This window comes from Diadema setosum, chromosome 15, assembly GCF_964275005.1.
Source record: "Diadema setosum chromosome 15, eeDiaSeto1, whole genome shotgun sequence".
Classification (NCBI taxonomy): Eukaryota; Metazoa; Echinodermata; class Echinoidea; order Diadematoida; family Diadematidae; genus Diadema; species Diadema setosum.
The window spans coordinates 19,516,320-19,523,059 of NC_092699.1; positions in this window are offsets into that span (position 1 = coordinate 19,516,320).

Below are 6,740 nucleotides of genomic sequence, written 5' to 3' on the forward strand. Positions count from 1 at the left end.
CTGCTCAGAAGATGGTAGTCTTGATGGTTGCCACCAAAAGTAACATAAACAAACGCACGCAAACACACACACACACACACACAAACACACACACACAAACACCCATCAATATTCACAGCTCTCACTCAGATATTTCTATACTATTGTGATCTATGCATTCAAATGGAATGATTCCTTTTGAAATGTGATGAACACATAGAAAAAATATTGTTTCTTCAGCTTTGACCAACCTCGGTCATTCGGACGAGGTGTTTCATTATCATACATAACAGCAGCATAGCGACTGAATCTTCAGGTTATGACAAGAAAAAAATATGAAGAGTGCAACCTCAAAAGGAAGGCAAAAAAAAAAAAAGAAAGAAAAAGAATATATCAATTCTTGGAGGTTACTTTGGAAAAGTCGTCTTCTGTTGGGATAATTTCAGTTTGAAGAAGAATTTTGTAATTGAGATGTTCCAAATTGTGATGAATTTATGAAAGGAAAAAATAATGGTTTGATCATAGTTAAGTATGTGTATGATCTAAATATCCCATAAGAGACATCTGCATACCATACCCCGATTCATTTCTTATTCTATCTTCGTTTCAGCCATGTTATGTCATAACTACCTTTCAGGTAGGAAATTGACCGATTCCCGATGCCTATTCGAGTTTTGGATGTGATGAAAACACATTTTCAAATTGTCTTTTTCTACTTTATTCAGAGTCTGTAAAAATCTCGTGATATATTCTTCAAGTTCTTGAAAAAATATGGAAGACATTAGCTTGGACTGAAATAGTTGAATGAGTGATCAATATGTTACTATCGATAGTGTCTAAGATACTCAGAAGTCTTTTAAATTCCCAAGGATAGATGAGTCGAAAAAAAAAAAAAAGTTTACAAATTGGAGTGAGGGCGGTATTGTTGAAAACGGAATTGCATGGTTCCCATGCTAAGATTTTTTTATATGACGTCATCAGAAGATTAGGACGCCATCTTTGACCACAGTGTGTCAGCATACTTTTTTTAAATCTCTGTTTGGACTCCGTTTACATCAACGTATATTTTTCTCTGACCTTTCTTACTAATACCTTTCCGTGTACGATGTCACAATGACTCAGTTTTTTCTATATAATAAGAATACAAACAAATCGTACTTTCTTCGAGAAATTACGTCATTACTGAAATTTGCCTACAGTTTCTAAATTTTTTGTTCGTTTTCCAGGGTTTTCCCCGTTTTACAGTACAGTGTACCTCGAAGCAACAAAACAAACTCGTAAAATAAAGCGCAAAATCACATTCACTTTCATTTTTTTTTTTGTAAATGCATGAATAATTCTAAACACATTAAAACATTCGATAAAAAACTAAGATCAAGGATTTGTCAATACTTGGGCAGGTGGTAACAGAAATACTTATACATTATCATGTTTTGAGTGATCTACAGCCTAGCTTTTTAGTGGACCACACTTTTTCCATACCTACTTTATTGTTATCTTTCAAAGCATGCATAGGTGTTCTTAGTTATACTATCTTATTATGTGATTCACTTTTTCGTTTTGTATTTCTTTTTTTTTCCCTGATTGAAATTAAACAATGTTTTACGCATGCTTTATATCATATTACATTTTGTTTTATTTCTTTTCTTTATGAATTGAATAGAAAAAAAATTCCCCCACCCCAAAATAAACTGAGTAACAAGATTAGTCATGCAATCGTTTACTGCATAAACAAAAGAATAGCTGAACAGTATTGAATATATACTAGGACAGCTGTCATAAGAGCTTTAGTATAGCTAGCGAAAATACGTATGAAGAATAAAAGATCCACTTGATGATAGAGGATGCTGATCTGAATCTGGAAAAACAAGGTTGCTAAAAACTAAGAACATTTTGTGACTATAATTATCTTAGATTTATTCTAAAGGAAATGTAACAGAAATCGCATTAGATAATCTTTCTGCATGAGTGTCAAAGGGCAAAGAGGTTTGATAGCCTGGAGTTGGGACGTTAAACTTTTCCATGTGGTTATCATAACCTTTGAAAGTGTGTGTGTGTGTGTGAGTGTGTGTGTGTGTCTGTGTCTGTGTCTGTGTGTGTCTGTGTGTTGTTTGCCTTACACAATTTGAGAAAGTACAAATAAATAGATATCTGAAGCAAAACAAAAACAAAAACAAAAAAACATACCGAACGCAAATATGAGTACATGTATTAGTCATGACGATCTTGTAAGATACTTGCAGTCTGGGAAATAGAAAGGAACACTTCACGTTGGTCGTGAGGATTTGGTCGCCGTGTGTCCTTGTGTCTGATCCTTTGCAGCAAGGCGAGACCAAATCAATTTCGTAGTTCTGAACTTCGCACATGACCATGAGTGATGAATATCACCTCGAGAGAGACATTTTCATGAGATCAGGATGATATCCAGTGAGTCTCACTTCCCTACACCCACTTCGCCTCGGTTCCACGAGCTCTATTTTGACGGCTGAGTCCTCTCTCGAGGTCACGAAAGTTCACACGATGTTGGAAGATATTATGTCAATGGCTGTTGACAGACGAAATCAGATGTGATATTTGTCTGCTGAGCTGCCCTGAGCTTGAGTTCGACCTATTTCAAGACCCCAACAACAGAATTTTACCCTCCAACCTGGTACCTTCACTCCAGCATGCATATCGCTACAGTAACTCCATGATCAGATGTACAACTGTAGTTATTTGTTCATCTTTACACTTAGCTGTTGATGGTGTTTGCTGATGTCAAACATGTTCGATTCTTGAACAATCTGAGCGCGCAAATCGCGAAATTCTTGGCAATTACTATTTTCTTTTTAGTGTACACATGTTATTATTTTTTTAACCCTTATGTGACTCATGAATTGTATACATGTGTATGTATTTAGATAGATATAGAAGATGGATGGATAGATAAATAGACAGATGAATAGATAGATAGATTGATTGATTGATTGATTGATTGATTGATTGATTGATTGATTGATTTATTGATTGATTGATTGATTGATTGATTTGCATGTGTATATATGTATAACAGAGAGAGATCGGTCGTCATTTTTATGGTAATAAAATATTCGACATGGACATGTTTAAATTTTGTAGTTTAGTATCAATTTTAAATTTTATATCAGAATAAAACAATCAAATTTAAACCTACATTCCGTATGTACAGAGAAGATTATTATGTAGATACATGTACAGATGTATATAAGTGTGCAGGCATTTTACTCCATGGAAGAGTGAGAAAGCTGATTTCATTGATAAGATCGACTCGAGGTCTGTCGTAGTTTTAGTCTGCTATACTAAGTCGTTCACATATATCTCATTCACAGAGATCCAGCAGTCATAAAGACACATCCTTAAGCACGTCATTACTGACTGCTAGAGTAAACACGACGGAAATTATCACCATACCACCAAAGTTGGTAAGTCACTGAATGACGTCAAAATTTAATGTAGTGTAAATGCATAGGCCCGCTATCATGACTATCGCCTCTGTTTATCCCATTAATATTATAGCACCAGATTAAAATAATTGTCAGAAAGGAAGCCAAAAAGGAAAATTAATGTTCTCGGATAATAAATATGCACACAAACTCAATTACACACACAACAACAACAACAACAACGAAATCTTGTGTTCACACAAGCTAATTTGACATTCGTTAAACTTCAGTCAAATGTCGAAATGTCCATGATGCCATATATTTTATCAGCTATATGATCAAAATCAAAAGTTCCATCAAACGCGAGTAATTTTACCTAAGGTGATGAAAAAGAACCTTGCAAGTGTGGGGGTAAAGAGTAGCCAAGCGGATGCAACGAAGTGGTGTATCAGGGGTTTTTTGGTGGTGTTTTTTTTTTTTTTGGGGGGGGGGGTTTAGGAGCTTACAGGTTTACATATGTCTCTTCCGTGTCAGCATCTCTTCATGTCAAATTAAATCTGATAACTGTTACAGAGGAGTTAGAGAGAAAAATCAGCAACAGCCGCTGGATAAACATTCTTTATGTTTCTTCAATCGAGACTAGCCTGCATCGGCGCCGAGACTAATGGGTTTGAACTTGTATGGAATGTCCCATTATGTCTACCAGCTGGTACAATTCAAAGCAGGACGGATTAAAGAGCATTGATACTACTCACGGGTAATCTCAAGAGTTATGCAAGTGGCTAAACTCTATAGGTCACATAATCCAAATGCCTAACAAGATACGTCATCAACTTTCTTCCGGTGGTAAATTGAATATCCATAAAGCCATCGCACTCAGCAAACTACTGCGTAAAGGAAACAAAAACATAATTATGCACTTCCTGATTAGCCCATCAAAACTTTTCACGAATGAGATTCTGTTTTATTCAGTGCAAGTTGCCATTATCCATTGCGCACTAATTATATTGCATGGGGTCTTTTCTGAATTCTAGAATCACTTAGATACACACGTTCTCATCGCCTTATTTCTCCCCTCAAGCCAAGGCCGCGATAGAAAAATTAATACTCCTTCATGACTGAACATTACTGACGAAACGCTGTTATTATCTAGCGTGGTGCGTCTCTCGCTTCTCTCATCCTTCACTGGTTAAGTGCACACGACTGGTCTAACATATTATTCCCTTTCTTTCCTATCCTCTCTTCATATCTCTTTCTCATAAAGCGGAGCTTCAGCCTTAGTTGTGTTGTTGCTATTTCTTTTAAATCAACGCCATTTTGGTATATATATACTTTAAGTGTTTGGTGATAAGTGATTTTGGGGACCTAATTATTAATACGAACTGTTCTTTTAATTTAGCCCCCCCCCCCGTTTTTATGACTTTCGTATTACCATTTGTTGCAAAAGTATCCTTTATTCAGGTGTACTATATGTTTCGATTATATTTGTACGTCAAAAGAAAGAAAAAAAAAACTAATAATCATTGTCACTGCGTTATGTTTGATTCTTTATTTTGTGACCACAGAGTGGGAAAAATTCAAATAATATCAAATCAAATTAAACCAATCACATGACGAGCGCACAGCTTCACCCATTTGCTCTTTGTCTTTGATAATCGATGTATATACCCGTGGAATGGGAATGAATAGACACTGAATCCGTACTGTATAATACATTGTACCGATAATCATATATCTATATGCAGCTTCACTGCAAAGTGTCTAAGCAGAGATGAAACTAATTTCGTCATTATGATGATTACCGCTTGCAGAAAGAAATAAAAGCGATCATCTCACTGTGTTCAGGTATTAAATAGTCCTTTTCCTTCCTAACGAATTTAATTACCATATTTATATATATATAAGGCTCCTCAGCACACGGAAATTGTCATCAGCAGTTTCTAAGCATTCCGTGACTGTAAAAGCCCAGCTGTCAATGCATCGGTCCTAAAGATATTACTACAGCATGATGGGATGGACCAACCTCCGAATCTGTAACGCAATAATTTTAGTTGTACGATTTGCAGACTGTGAAGTTACACTCGATCAGAAACAGTTTGTTGTTGTTGTTGTTGTTGTTGTTGCTGCTGCTGCTGCTGCTGCTGCTGCTGCTGCTGCTGCTGCTACTACTACTGCTGTTGTTTTATGATGGTTACCACAGAGTTCTAACCAGGGTACAGGATTTGAGAGAGAGTTAGAGATAAAAAACACATGAACTCAATCATTACAACGAACACACAGTGAACGAGGGCTGAAGGTTCATACGAGGACACAATTCATGTCCTTTTCGGGTATTAGATAAAAAAAAAATATGCTCAGCCAAACTTGATTCAAGAGAAACGACGTTAATGACAACATATTCACAGTTCATGTATCTTTGGCAAACCATACATTGTGCGAACGCAGACTTAGTGTAAACCCTTCATCAAAGATGATTCTGACTCGAACCGCCTGGTTATACACGTAATCAGTTGCCAACATCATAAATGATTACAGACCACTCTACATTAGAAAAAAAAAAAAGATACGACATGACCACAGCATTAAACACTCTATACTGTCTAACATTCACGCTGGCATTTACTCACTGTACATCTGTATGTAGGCGCTTTCACAGTTTCATAGGCATGAACACAAGATTCACATAAATACAGCGGTAATTAACCAGCCGAAAAGGATAACTATCCTTACTGATAATGTAAACAAAGTAAGTGAATCTTAAGAATTTACAATTTTGTGGAGGGGGGAGGGGGCATTCTCCGAGAGCTATCATTGACGGGTTTAATCTCTCTCGTTGAATCAGAAATCTCAATGGACTTAATTCTTCGAATTACTAGCAATATAAACTTAACAAGCTGAACGTTTAAAGAGCTGAAAGGAGAGCTATGACATCTAAATCTCAAAGATTCTTGTAAAATACTCGCCGTTAATCTTGACGAAAAGGGCAAATATCTGTATATCTCGACTTTGAGAGCATTTGCACGTAACAAGAGAAGGAATAATGCAGCAGCTTGTTCTACCGTAGTTACAATAAAGGTGTGAATACAGATATACCTGCGAAACTAATAATAAGATATACTCAGTGACAAGATAGATAAAACAAATTAAAGGTATGTACATTATAAACATCAATAATTTACTAGTAATTCATTGATTCGCTGACTACAATAATGGATAAAGCATTTTGGATATCATGGAAGTATTAATCAACACAAGGCATAAAGTTACATGAACAATTCTACTTCTTTTTGTAACTTATATATTTATTCTATTATCGTTTTCTCATTCATACTTTTTATTCATGTATTCATTTATATATAC